Here is a 14,609-nt window from a genome sequence, read left to right as displayed (position 1 = left end):
AGATCTCTGGTGCCACCTAGCGACTTGACCCCAGCACAGGCTACTGAAGGAGCTAGTGGCCAGCTGGGGAGTTAGCCCACACCGGGCCCCTTCTGAACAAGTAGTCTGAGCCCACAGGGAGAGCGAGCACCCACAGCCGGGGCAGACCAGGCGCGCAGAATAGAGTGCCTGAGACCAGAAGCGCAGGGAATGTGTCCCACATCACCATTTTAGAACAGGGACATTTCTTCAGTAAAGACTACCTGCAGAAGGCTTCCCCAGGAGCCAGAGGTGAGCGGGGGAAGTTCGCCCACGCCAGACCCCCTCTGGCCTGCAGTCCAAGCCCAGAGGGGAGCAGGAACCCACCGCCGGGGCAGACCAGGCGCACAGGGGAGTGTGTCCCCACATCGGCATTTTAGAACAGGGACCTTTCTCCAGTAAAGGCTGCTTGAAACTGACAGATGACTCCTGGAAGAACCAGAGGGGAACAGAGAAGCCCACCCAAGATGCCGGCAAGTCCCAACAACACAGTGTCCCAACGCATACGGCAAATTAGAAAACAGACAGTAGGGAGGAGAAGAACCACACGCAACCTAGCAACTCTCCAGAGAAAAAGCACACCACAAAAAGAAAGCCAGCCCCCAGATTGCAACGACAATAACTTGGAAGAATTTCTGAGCCTTCCAGAAAGAGAATTTAAAATTGCCGTGATTAAAAAACTGACAGAAGTCATAAAGGAAAACAATGATAAGGGAAAAATAATCAACGATCAGAAGAATGCAATTGAGTCCCTAGAGAGGGAAAACAATGGTCAGAAGAAAGAAATTGAGTCCCTAAAGAGGGAAGTAAAAGAAATGCAGGAGATCAAAGAATTAATGGAAGAACTAAAGAATTCTGGGAAAAGCAATGAAAGCAGAATAGATGAAATGGAAGAACGAATAAGTAATCTTGAAGACACAGAAATAAAAAGAACCAAAACAGAGAAGGAAAGAGAAGTACGAAGGAAAAAGAACGAAGAAAGACTTCGGGAACTATCTGACTCCATGAGGAAAGGAAATATAAGAGTTATAGGAATACCAGAAGGAGAGGAGAGAGATGTAGGAACAGAGAAAATATTCAAAGAGATAATTGAAGAGAACTTCCCAAATGTGAAGAAGGAGCTGAAAATTGATATACAAGAAGCAAGAAGAACACCAAACTTCCACGACGAAAGGAAAAATACAGCAAGACACATAATAGTAAAGCTCCCAAGAATCCAGGACAAGGAAAAAATAATGAAGCTGGCAAGAGGGAAGAAACAGATAACATTCAAAGGAAAACCAATCAGGCTGACATCAGACTTCTCCGAAGAAACACTACGGGCAAGGAGAGAGTGGAGGGACATAGTCAACAGACTCCAAGAAAACAGATGCCAACCAAGAATACTCTATCCCGCAAAGCTCTCCTTCCTCTTTGAAGAAAGAATATGGACCTTCCCAGACAAACAGAAACTCCGGAATTTCATTGCAACTAAACCCCCACTCCAAAAAATACTACAAGGAGTCCTAAAGCCAGAACCTCAGAGCGACGAATAACAATGAAAGAAGGCCAAAAAAAAAAAAAGTTATTAAAAGAATAAATAAATAAAACCAAAGGAAAGACAAACACAATGGCAAATACAGATGTTAACATATCAATATTAACTCTAAATGTAAATGGACTAAACTCTTCAATAAAAAGACACAGAGTTGCAGCCTGGATTAAGAAACAAAACCCAACCTTTTGCTGTCTCCAGGAAACACATTTAGCTACAAAAGATAAAAATAGGCTCAAAGTCAAAGGATGGAAAACAATCCTACAAGCAAATGGGCCAAAAAAGAAAGCAGGAACAGCTATACTTATATCAGATAAAACAGATTTCAAACTCAAAAAGATAAAAAGAGACCCCAATGGTCACTACATTATGATCAAGGGGACAATACTTCAAGAAGAAATAACACTAATTAACATATACTCACCAAACGAAGGAGCACCAAAATATATCAGACAACTGTTGTCCTCTCTGAAAACAGACATCAGAGAAAACACATACGTAGTGGGAGACTTCAACACACCACTATCAACAATGGATAGATCAACAAGACAAAAAATAAGTAAAGAAACCAAAGCTCTAAATAAAGACCTAGAGCAATTGGGCTTAACAGACATCTATAGAACACTAAACCCCAAAAAAACGGAGTACACATTTTTCTCAAGCGCACACGGATCATTCTCCAGGATCGATCACATACTGGGGCACAAGACAAACATCAACAGATACACCAAGATTGAAATCATATCAACCATCTTTTCTGACCATGAAGGCATCAAACTAGAAATAAACCATAAAAAGAAGGCAAGGAACTTTCCTACCTCATGGAGATTAAAAACCACACTACTGGAAGACCATTGGACTAATGAGGAGATCAAAGAAGAAATTAAAAAATTTTTTGAATTGAACGACAAGGAGGACACCAATATCCTAAATGTATGGGATGCAGCAAAAGCAGTAATAAGAGGAAAATATATAGCAATAGAAGCTCACATCAAGAAACAAGAAAGAACGCAAAGAAACAACCTAATCTCGAAGCTCAAAGATCTAGAAAAAGAACAACAAGAAAACCCCAAAACCAGTAGAAGAAAAGAAATAATAAAAACCAAAGCAGAAATAAATGAAATTGAAACTAAAAAAACAATCCAAAAGATCAATGAAACCAAGAGCTGGTTCTTTGAAAAAATCAATAAAATAGACAAACCCCTAGCCAGGCTCACAAAGGAAAAAAGGGAGAAAGCACAAATAAACAGGATCATCAATGAAAGAGGAGAAATCACAACGGACACAGCAGAAATCAAAAGAATAATCAGTAACTACTATGAACAGTTATATGGAAACAAGTTTAACAATCTAGAGGAGATGGACAAATTCCTACAACTCTACAATCACCCAAAGCTAGATAAAGAAGAAATAGAACACCTAAACAGACCAATTACAATTAGCGAAATTGAAATGGTAATCAAAAACCTCCCCAAAAACAAAAGCCCAGGACCTGATGGATTTACAAATGAATTCTACCAAACATTCAGAGACGAATTAGTGCCTATCCTTCACAAACTCTTCCAAAAAATTGAGAAGGAAGGGACAATACCAAACACGTTCTATGAAGCCAACATTACACTAATACCAAAACCGAACAAGGACAACACAAAAAAGGAAAACTACAGGCCAATCTCCCTAATGAACACTGATGCAAAAATCCTCAATAAAATTTTAGCTATCAGAATCCAACAATGTATCCATAAGATAATTCACCACGACCAAGTTGGATTCATTCCAGGGGCACAAGGATGGTTTAACATCCGAAAATCAATCAACGTTATCCAACACATCAACAAAAAGAAATATAAAAACCATATGATAATATCAATAGATGCTGAGAAAGCTTTCGACAAAGTACAACACCCATTCATGATAAAAGCCCTTGAAGTTCTTGGGATACAAGGAACATACCTCAACATCATAAAGGCCATCTATGACAAGCCAACAGCCAGTATCATTCTCAATGGTGAAAAGCTGAAAGCAATTCCATTAAGATCTGGAACAAGACAAGGATGTCCACTCTCACCATTGCTTTTCAATATAATACTGGAAGTCCTAGCCAGGGCAATAAGACAAGAGAAAGACATCCAAGGAATCCAAATAGGAAAAGAAGAAGTCAAACTATCACTATTTGCAGACGATATGATATTATACATGGAGAACCCCAAAAACTCCACAGAAAAGCTAATTCAACTCATCAATCAGTTCAGTAAAGTGGCAGGATACAAAATCAACACGCAAAAGTCAGTAGCCTTCCTATACACAAACAATAAATCTGAAGAAGAAGAAATCAAAAAGACCATCCCTTTTGTTATTGAAACAAAAAAAATCAAATATTTGGGAATAAATCTAACAAAAGAGGTAAAGGACCTATACAAAGAAAACTATAAAACACTGTTAAAAGAAATAGAAGAAGACACAAAGAAATGGAGAGACATCCCCTGCTCATGGATTGGAAGAATAAACATTATTAAAATGGCCATCCTTCCAAAAGCAATATACAGATTCAATGCTATTCCAATCAAAATTTCAATGTCATTCTTCAAAGAAATAGAACAATTATTGATGAAATTCATATGGAATCACAAAAAACCCCGAATAGCCAAAGCTCTCCTGAAAAAAAAAGAAGGGAATGGAGGCATCAGACTCCCAGACTTCAAACTATACTACAAAGCCATAATCATCAAAACTGCATGGTATTGGAACAAGAACAGACATACAGACCAATGGAATCGAATAGAAAATCCAGAAATAAACCCACAGATTTATGGTCAACTAATCTTTGACAAAGGAGCAAAGACTATGCATTGGAGCAAAGAAAGTTTGTTCAATAAATGGTGCTGGGAAAACTGGGTCGCTACATGCAAAAGAATGAAGCTTGACCACCACCTCACACCATACACAAAAATCAACTCAAAATGGATTAAAGAACTAGACATAAGACCTGAAACCATAAAATATATAGAAGGAAATATAGGCGAAACACTACGTGATTTGCACATCAAAGACATCTTTACAGACACATCACCCAAAGCAGTGATAGTGAAGGCAAAGATAAACAGCTGGGACTATATCAAATTAAAGAGCTTTTGCACAGCAAAAGAGACAATAACAAAAACAAAGAGAAACCCCACCAACTGGGAGAACATTTTTGCACCCAACACTAATGATAAAGGACTGATCACAAAAATCTGCAAAGAGCTGATGAGACTCAACAACAACAAAGAAAATAATCCAGCCAAAAAATGGGCAGAAGAGCTTAAAAGAAACTTCTCTGAAGAGGAAATGCAAATGGCCAACAGGCATATGAAAAAATGTTCAACATCACTTGTCATCAGGGAAATGCAAATCAAAACTACCATGAGATACCATCTTACACCAGTGAGAATGGCACATATTAAAAAAACTAGCAACAACAAATGTTGGCGAGGGTGTGGAGAAAAAGGAACTCTTCTGCACTGTTGGTGGGAGTGCAAACTGGTCCAACCACTGTGGAAAGCTGTGTGGAGATTTCTGGACCTACTAAACATAGAGCTTCCATATGACCCAGCAATTCCACTCCTAGGTATGTACCCAAAGGACACAGAAACATCAATTCCAAAGAACACCTGCACCCCTATGTTTATAGCAGCACTGTTTACAATAGCTAAGCTTTGGAAACAACCCAAATGCCCAAAAATAGATGACTGGATCAAGAAGATGTGGTACATATATACCATGGAATATTACTCAGCATTCAAAAAAGATAAACACATGCAATTTGCTGCAACATGGATGGCGCTGGAAGGGATCATGCTCAGCGAAATAAGCCAAAAAGAAAAAGAAAAATACCGGATGGTCTCACTCATAGCAGGAATCTAGAAAACTTAAATAATGGACCAGGAAAATGAATAACTATAAGAAAGTGAAAATCAAAATCAACAAAAAACTATGAACCAGAGACACTTTTAGGGGGGCGGGGGCGGGAGGGGAGGGATTGGGGTCAGAATGGGGGGCTGCAATTGTATGGGGAATATAACAATAAAATTTATTAAAAAAAAAAAAAAAAAAAAAAAAAAAAAAACCATTGGATCTAGCTGCATGAACTTGTCCTATTGAAGGTGCCCCCAAATCATTAAGCAAAATCTCTGAGGCACAAGTGACATGTTTATCCTTTCTCTGACTAACTGACAAGAGTCACTGCATTGATTGACCCCAAAGTCCATTCTTTGGGGCCCTTCACTTTTCACATGAATGACTGCTACGTTCAAGGCTCCTCAAAACTTTCAGCAGCTACAATAATTTGGGAATAATATCAAGCTATTGACCCTGTCCAGCTTTTGTCTCCAAAGGTTCGCATTTCATGCTGGGCTTTACCATGAAATAAATTAGAAATCTGGGCAAACTATTTAATCATGTAGAAGTGACAGATTCATTGACTTTCACTTTCTGAATTCTCTACATTAAAATGTCCCCAAACCTAATTGAGCTTATTTCTCTGCTCTCATAGCCCCAGCCCCTTGAGGTGTAGCCCCTCACCCATGCTTTAGATGCCCCCCTTATGATGCCTCCCTCACAAGCACTCATTAGGTCTTTGTGACAATTGTTGACAGGTCTCCTTGCCTTGGGTTTTTATCTCTAATTTGTTCTCCTCCTTACAACTTGCCTGTATTATCTCAGAAAGCATAGCTCTGATTTTATCATTTCCTTTCTCAATAACTTTTAAAAGCTCCTGATTCCACACAGAACCAAACAAAACTTCCTCAGCTGGCTCTCAAGTGACTCAAATGCCAAGTCCCCAACTTGTCAGCTTCAACATGTATAAAGTGCCTCATTTCCTAAGCATTTATGTAAATACCGAGGTTATCAAAACTAACAAAAAATATGGAGCATTTATTGGAATTAAGAGGGAGAAAATAATAAAATGTGTTTCTCTCCAAGAACATTGTCATCTACCTGAGAGACAAGTACGTAAACAAATCCTAATGGAGAGACTAATTCAATTCTATACCTAACTAATTCAATTCTATACCTAATTAGGTATAATTCTATACCTAATTCAATTCTATACCTGCCCACACGCAGGTGACTGGTTTGTCATCAACACCCCTCAGAGGTAAACAACTTGCAGGCCTCCCTGGTGGCACAAGGGGTTAAGACACAACCTATGAAGCTATCGGCAGCCACTGCAGCATGAGTTTGATCCCCAGCCAGGGAGCTACCCACATGGTGCAGCAGATCTCTCCTGTCTCACCCACTGCTCCCCTCAGCAGTGTACTTCAGTCAGTCTGCCTGTTCTGTTCCCCACTCTGTCTCTGGTGATCCGCTCACCCCTCACACGTCTGGCCTGTACCCCAGATCTTGTATGCATAAATAAAAATAAAATCTTTTTAAAAATTATTTTAAAAAGTAAACAACTTGCTACCTCTACACTTTCGTTCACCTAGTTCTCTTCATCCTGTAACCTTTGCTGTCCACACCCTTTTTGTGGGTTCATGTCCTTCCAGCTATTATCAATCCAACCTACTCTAGACAGCTCTTTCAGAGTTACCCAGGTAGTCTAATTCTCCTTTCCGCATTGTGTATTTACTTTCATTCAATACATATATTTTACTGCTGCTTATCTAGGCAGTCTTCTTACTAAATTTGGAAGACTTAAAGACAGGAATTATATCTTTTTTTCTCCCCTGTATATCTCCCAAGCTTCCCAGGGCCTTACATATAAATAATCCCCAAGAAATATTTGATAATCTGCTTTAGAATGCTTCAGAATAGGAATGCTTTAAAATAGTAAATGTTTTAGAATAGGATCATGACACAGCTGTGCTTGACATATTAAATGGAAATGCTACGTCATTGTTCTCAATGTCATATTAAGATTTGGATTCAATTCCGACTAAAGTTTTTTATAGAATCTCTAACCAAGTTGTAAGGCAGTTTTCTTTTAGCCAACAATATAATGTAGGGAAAGAAAGGCTATGTCCCTTTTCCCCAACTTCTCCAGAAACTGCCAGCTTCCTTAGCTATGACTTTCTCAGATGAGTCTCATCCAAATGGTGATGCTGGAGCCATGGTAGATGCTGAACAACAAAGAAGTCACAATTCTAAGGATTGGTTGGAAAAAAAAAAAAAGAAGAAGAAAAGCTCTCATTAAATACTTACTAATTAAATGGCTTGGGTAAATTCCAGGTTTCTGAACTGTTACCAACTTCTGCTTTGCATAGAAGTATTCTGGGCTTCATAATACAGATACTATGCCTGTGCAATGACAAATAGCCATCAATTAAGGTTTTTTAATCAATTCTCAAATCCATTGGAGAGAAAAATCAATCAGCGTTTTTTTAATCTCACATAGACAATGTAGTTGACTAACTTTGATTTTCTGCTCTTCAACTCAGTATTTTGTTGTCTTCTAGAGAGGAAACTTTTTTTTTTTTTGGGGGGGGGGGCAGGTACCTACATGGTGTAAAGTCACCATGATAAATTCTCTGGTGGATACAAGAAATCTTAAGGAATTCAGGCTAAGTTCTTCATTTTTTCATTTATTCAGTCTTTGGTAAGGAAAAATAAATATATGAAAAATGGTTAATTCATGTTAGTCAAATATTATAATAATAGAAAGAGGCCAGAAAAGAGTATCTGGCTCATTCATTTCTAAATAGTGTCCTTAATAGCAGCTGTCTATTCATCTGATATGAAGATCATGAAGATAGCAATGATCCAGCAGCTCGGGCAAAGGGCGAGTGGGAAACCCAGCTTGAAGAAGAATTTTAATTGGGAAACTAATAAAGAAGAGTTGAAAATAAGCTTGTACCTATAATCCCTCAAAATGAAGTCACAGATTTCTAAAGACCTATATCACTTTACAATTATATAACCCCTATAATGTCTGGAAAGACAGGAACGCATGGTCTATTACCAGAAAGAACACAGCTGCAGCATAAGAGCATCACAAATACCCAGAATCCCGATGATGGGAGGCAAAAAATTTCTTAACTTTTTTCATCCAGTGACCAGCAGAAACACAACCCACCTCACCAAACATCCTTCTTTCTTCTCCCTGTTCTTTCTTTCCCCCAATTTTCACAGTCTTTTCTGTCCTTATTCCCTCTCCATTGGGTCCCAGGTTTCAAAGCATTGGGTTAGCTTTCTGGCTCCACTATAGATTATGGAAGCAGAGCTTTCTAGGGGTTGCTGAAGAAAACTTCATTCCCAAAGCTGCAAAGTGGGAGTCCCCAAACTGAAACAAACCTGTGTACTCTGGCCAGTGTAGGACATTCATTTCTTTCAGTTTATTGTCATCTTTCACAAATTAGGGAGTTTCCAAATTCATCCTTTAAAAACTAGAATTTCCATGGGTCTCCCTGGTGGCTCAGAGGTTAAGTCAATACCCAGGCAGGGAGCTGACCCACATGGCACAGCCGATCTCTCCTGTCTCACCCTCTGTTCCCCTCAGCAGTGTATTTCAGTAGCTCTACCTGTTCTGCTCCCCACTCTGTCTCTCCAATGTTAAGACTCCCAGACTCCTCAGACGAGATCACTTATGAGACAAGCGAAACTGTTTTATTACTATTAACAACCTCTCATAGTACATTATGTGCTGATTATGCTTTTGAAAAAAATACCTGTGTCTCTACCATGTCTTCCTGAAGACCTTCCTGAGGAGAGGAAATTTCATTCTATGACAATTATGAAGGAGACAATTTTTAAAGACACATTTATTTGTCGAATTACTAGATTATCACAGAAGTAGTTATATAATGTATGAATCAATTACCGTACGTTGAAAAAATTATCTTTCACAGGAAAAATAAAGTATAGACACTAAAAAAATTTAAATCTGTAAATACTTTTACTCTTCTTTCTGCCTCCAGAATAAACTTTTCAAATCTTCAAGCTAGGAGGGTACAAAAGCCTTCGTTTTATGACTTCCTGTCTTTCCAGAATTAGCTCCTATCTCCACTGCTACCACCCTAGTTTAAGGAAGCACCATCTGTTGCCTGTTTGCTGCAAGAAACTCCAAGAGATTTCCCTAATTTCTGTTGTATCCCTCCCTATTCCTCAGTCCATTCTGCACACAGTTGAGTTAGTGTCTTTTTAAAATGCCGTTCACACATCACACTCTGCATAAATCTCCCCAATAGCATGATGTTGCATTTGGAATAAACCCCAAGAAAACTGCTGTAATCCTTAAATCCCTATGGGATCTTGATTCTGTTCATCCCTCTAACCTCAGCTGGTGTCATTCTCAGCACTGATCATGACTCTTAAGCCACAGTGGTCTTTTTGATCAAACAATCCTGTCTTATTAGTGTGTTTACAGTTCCCTCTCCCCAGGTCTTCAAAAAACTGGATTCTTCTATTATTTTGGTTTCACACAAAATTTCACCTCTTCAGAGAAGTCTTAGCCATCCTAAAATAACTTCTCCTCCCAGTCCTGTCGCTTGTCACTACATTATTTTATTTTTATTTTATAGCATTGTTCATTGTTTTATCTTATTTGCTTGTGTATATCTATCTTCACCCACTAATGGGCATACTCCATTGAGGTTAGGTGCTTAGTGGGTTTGTTCAGCTTTATATCTCCAGGGCCTAGAGGATCCCAAGGCACATAACAGGTGCTCACTGTGTAAAGTTTGCCCTGACACCTTGTTCATCAAACTAGATAATGTCCCTTACCCTGTCCCATCTCCTCACATTTACGTATGCTATGTTTTTAGTTATAACTTCCCTTTGCCAATACCTAAATTCTAGCTGCCATTCAATATCCAACTTGAAAATCTTTTAATTCATGAAAACTTGCTAAACTTTCAAACTAACTTTGCCACCACCCTCCTCCAAATCATTCTGGAACTCATCCTATCTTTTTTGATATGCCATTTAGGAAATTTTTTTTTCATTATCCACTATCATCTTACCCCTTATCATTATTTCCTTAATGACTAGAAATGTGTCTCGTTCATCTTTGTACCTTTAACACCTAGGACAGTGGTTCATCTTACATTGAGTATCCACTCAACACAAGTTATATAAATAAGGGCCTCCCTGGTGGGCTAGGGATTAAGTCTCAGCACTGTCACCACTATGGCTTGAGTTTGATCCCCGGCCAGGGAACTAGTCCACACATGATGCAGAAGACCTGTCCTGTCTCACCCACTGCTGCCCTCAGCAGTGTATTTCAGTAAATCTGCCTGTTTTGCTGCCCACTCTGTCTCTTGTGAATCCTATTACCCCCCTATCTCTGGCCTGTACCCTAGTTCTTCTACACAAAAATAAATAAAATCTTTTAAAAAATTGAATAAATAATGTAGCTATGAATTTCTACTGCTAGAAATGTTATCATATAAGAAATAAAAAATAATAACCGCAACCTCAGGATCTTTTTCAAGCAAATGGACACTCCCCAACTGTTTCTAAGAAGACTGGAGATATGAATAATTCCCTTCAGATTTTCCTACCATTGACTTTACTCCCCTTATTTTTAATTTTGCATGCTTTGGAAGCCAATGAGTTCTGTGATCCAGGTCCAATAAAGAAATTGTTTTTTTGGAGCTAGAAAAATTAGCAAGTGACTCATTGAAATGTCATTAAAACAAAAAGTCACAGAGCTGCCTCAATGGAGGGACTACAGCAAGTCACTGAACTAAATCAGCTGAGGTATATTGAAGTAGTTATTCAAAGATCTTCATTTTATCTTGGCACTAGAAAAAAATACATGGAGCACAATATCCAGATGGCAAGTGGACAATATTACTGTCATTTTCAAGTGGGAAAAAATATGATTTGGTTTCAACAAAAATAAGAGAAATAATGGGGAGAGGGAATAGTTTATATAACTTTGACCTCAAACCATAACCTACATGTCACATATTATAGAAAACATAAAACATAGGATTAGTCTCAGGTACTTAATTCTTTATTTAATAGTAGCAACCACTAAATCACAAAGTGCTTAGCATATGTCAAGCACAGATCTAAGTCCTTAGATCTATGATAGATATGCACCAACTCATTCAAACAGTGTAACAACCTTATACGTATATTGCTATTATTATAGCATTATTATTTTAGGCTTGTCAACATATATTATATTAAAAATAAATATTAACATAGTACCATCATCTATGTTTAATGAGTAAGGAAATGTACAGAAAGGTTTCGGGTCTTGCCCCAGGTCACCCAGCTGGTAGATGGTAGTTCAGAGGTGTGAAGCCAGTCAGTCCAGGTCCAGAATTCACAACCCTAGATTCCACTGCCCTTCCTTTCCAGTCTGTTCTTTAATTTTTCTAAAATATCTCACTCATACAAAGCAATATTAAACTCTTTTACAATCAGGATAGTGGATTTGCTTAACACATGAAAGAAAATCTTAGATTTCCATAGATGGTAGAAAATGTCTTTCTCTCCCAATTCATGACCTCATTGGAACTGCACTCAACAGGGAACCTCAGAACCTGAATCACTTGAGAACATTCTAAAACCAGAGGATGGCACATACACCCAGGTCTCCCCATAATCTTACTCTGACCAACTTCCCAGCAGTTTAGGAAGAACTTGTCTGAGTATATACAGAGCTCAGTAAAATCATTCGTCTTCCATTATCCAGAATAAAAAGTAAAATTAAGCCTACTAAAAAAGATTTTCAGAGGAAAAAACATGTTGTATTTAAAAGAAACTGCATTTCTACTGGAAGACTCTTTCTTTGGCAATGAGAGAGCTGCTGGCTTCAGTACGGTGGGTCTTTCATTTCAGTGTAGTGGGGTAGCTGCAAAGACAAGGTCTTGGCCTTTCAGAGGCAGTTTTGCACAAAAGAACACTATCGGGCCAGTTCAAGGGCTCCTGCAGACTCCCCCTCTGTCCGGCCCTTTCTTCCTTGCCAGCCCTTCTCCATTTTTATTAAGCCTCCCCACACGCTCTGATCTTTGCTCTGGCCCACTGGTGACCTCATTTCCCTGCACCCTCTTCTTGTTTCTGACTTCAATCCTCCAGCTCCTCATTTTCCCTGCTCTCCTCCTCAGCATAAGCAAGGGCAAGGTCCTTTAAAACACACTTTGACACGCGTTTTATCTTCTTTTCTCTGATCAAAAACAAAAACGGGTTTTGCTGTTTCTGTCAGGCCTTTCAACCACTCCTTTCTTTAAAAAAGTAAGAGTAAAAACGTCTATGGAGCTGACTCCTCCCCAGTAAAGTTTTCAGCTGTATGTAAATCACCAAGAAATATTTTCTTCAGCTTAAGAATTTAATAGAATATAAATAGCTAAATTTTTTAGATTAAATTTTATTACTCCAAGAGAATATGAAAATTCCAAGTAACAACTCAAGAGAAAAGAAAAATGAGAAAAGCCAGTATTTTTTCAATTATTCCAAAGAAGTGCATATCAAAGTCACTTTGATTTATAAACTTCAAAGACACACAGATTCCATTTACTGAAGGGCCAAACAGTCTGTAATATTGATAAAACCATCCAGTTATTCTTTAGAACAGATTAACCCTGGATTTTAACTACCCTACAATGTCTTAGCATGAATTTATTAGTTCATATTTGTCATCAGTTCCTTTGCTCTTGGATATTATATGCTAACTAATGGAATAGACCAATTTTTCTCATTGATTTGAATATATCATTCTGAGATGAGACTATAGCTCATTATATTTCCCCAAACTTCTACCAGGGTAACTATATTTTGTTCAATTTTATGCATGCATTTGGGTTAGTATAGCTAATATATTTTAGAGAAAAAAACAAAATTTGCTCCTGTATTGAAACTTCTGTTCAATTTCTTTATGCCTTTCCCTTCCTAACTTTAAGGATAAACTGATGTTTATTTCACATAAAAATTTTAGTGGCATTATTATTACCACAATATTTTTCACTTGGCCCTACTTCCCTTTATTCCAGCATACATGCTTCTCCTTTTGCATCCCCAACAAATCAACATATTATTTTATACCTACTGGATTCAGAGCCCACATAACACCTCCCACCCCTGTAGCTTATATAGCTTGAATTTACTCTCCAACGCTGTGTTTTAGCTCCACAGAACTCATTCTTCTGCTTTTCTCTAGTGATGAACTCCTCCAAGTCTTTGGTTCTGATCCAACCTCCCTCTATATCCCCTACTCCTCCACCACTAGTTTCACATTTCCATCCACCTAGAGAAACCTCTAAGTGAATATCTTGTCATAAATTCAAATTCAAGAAGCCCAAATTTTAATACATCATATTTCTTCTCAAAATAGCATCATTTCACAATGCAATTTCAAGTATTTAAGAATCGAAACTGAGAGATGTCTTCTTTGTCTTTCTTTGACTTTCCATCTATTATCTTTCAGAATCACCCTTTCATTTGTATCCCAGCAGTTACTAAGTTCATTCCTTTAATACCACTTAAATCAACTACTATATATATTCCTCCCTGATGGGTGGTCAAATCTTTCCCCTCCAATCCACCCTGAATAATATTGCCAGGCTAATCATGAAAAAAAAAAAAAAAAAGAGATAGAGAGAGAGACTTTCATTGGGTTGTCCCCTACTCAAGAACCTTCAAATGTTCCTTACTGCACTAAAGCAGCAACTCTACTGACTTGTAAAAATTCTCAGTAAACTTGTATGCTCTGGACATAATCACCTAATTCTCTATTCACCTTCAATCTACACTTCCCATCTCCTTTAGCCTCTCCTACAAGGGTCTCCAAACCAGTCAGTTTTACTGCTGACCCCTTTTTATTTCCCTTCTTTTGCTTTTTTTTAAAATATGTATTTTTTATATTCATTTATACAAGAACTGGGGTATAGGCCAGAAGTGTGGCAGGGTGAGAGAATTTACCAGAGACAGAGTGGGGAGCAGAACAGGCAGATGAATGGAAAACACTGCTGAGGGGAGCAACGGGCAAGACAGGAGAGGTCTGCCGCGCCATGAAGGAATCTCCCTGGCCAGCTGGGGGAATTGAACCTGTGCTGCAGAGGCTGCGGTCAGCTTCACAGTGCTGCGCTCAACCTGTTGTGCCACCGGGGAGGCCCTATATTTTCCTTCT

The sequence above is a fragment of the Talpa europaea genome (genome assembly GCF_964194135.1).
Source record: "Talpa europaea genome assembly, chromosome: 1".
NCBI lineage: Eukaryota > Metazoa > Chordata > Mammalia > Eulipotyphla > Talpidae > Talpa > Talpa europaea.
Note: the sequence above shows the minus strand (reverse complement) of the source record.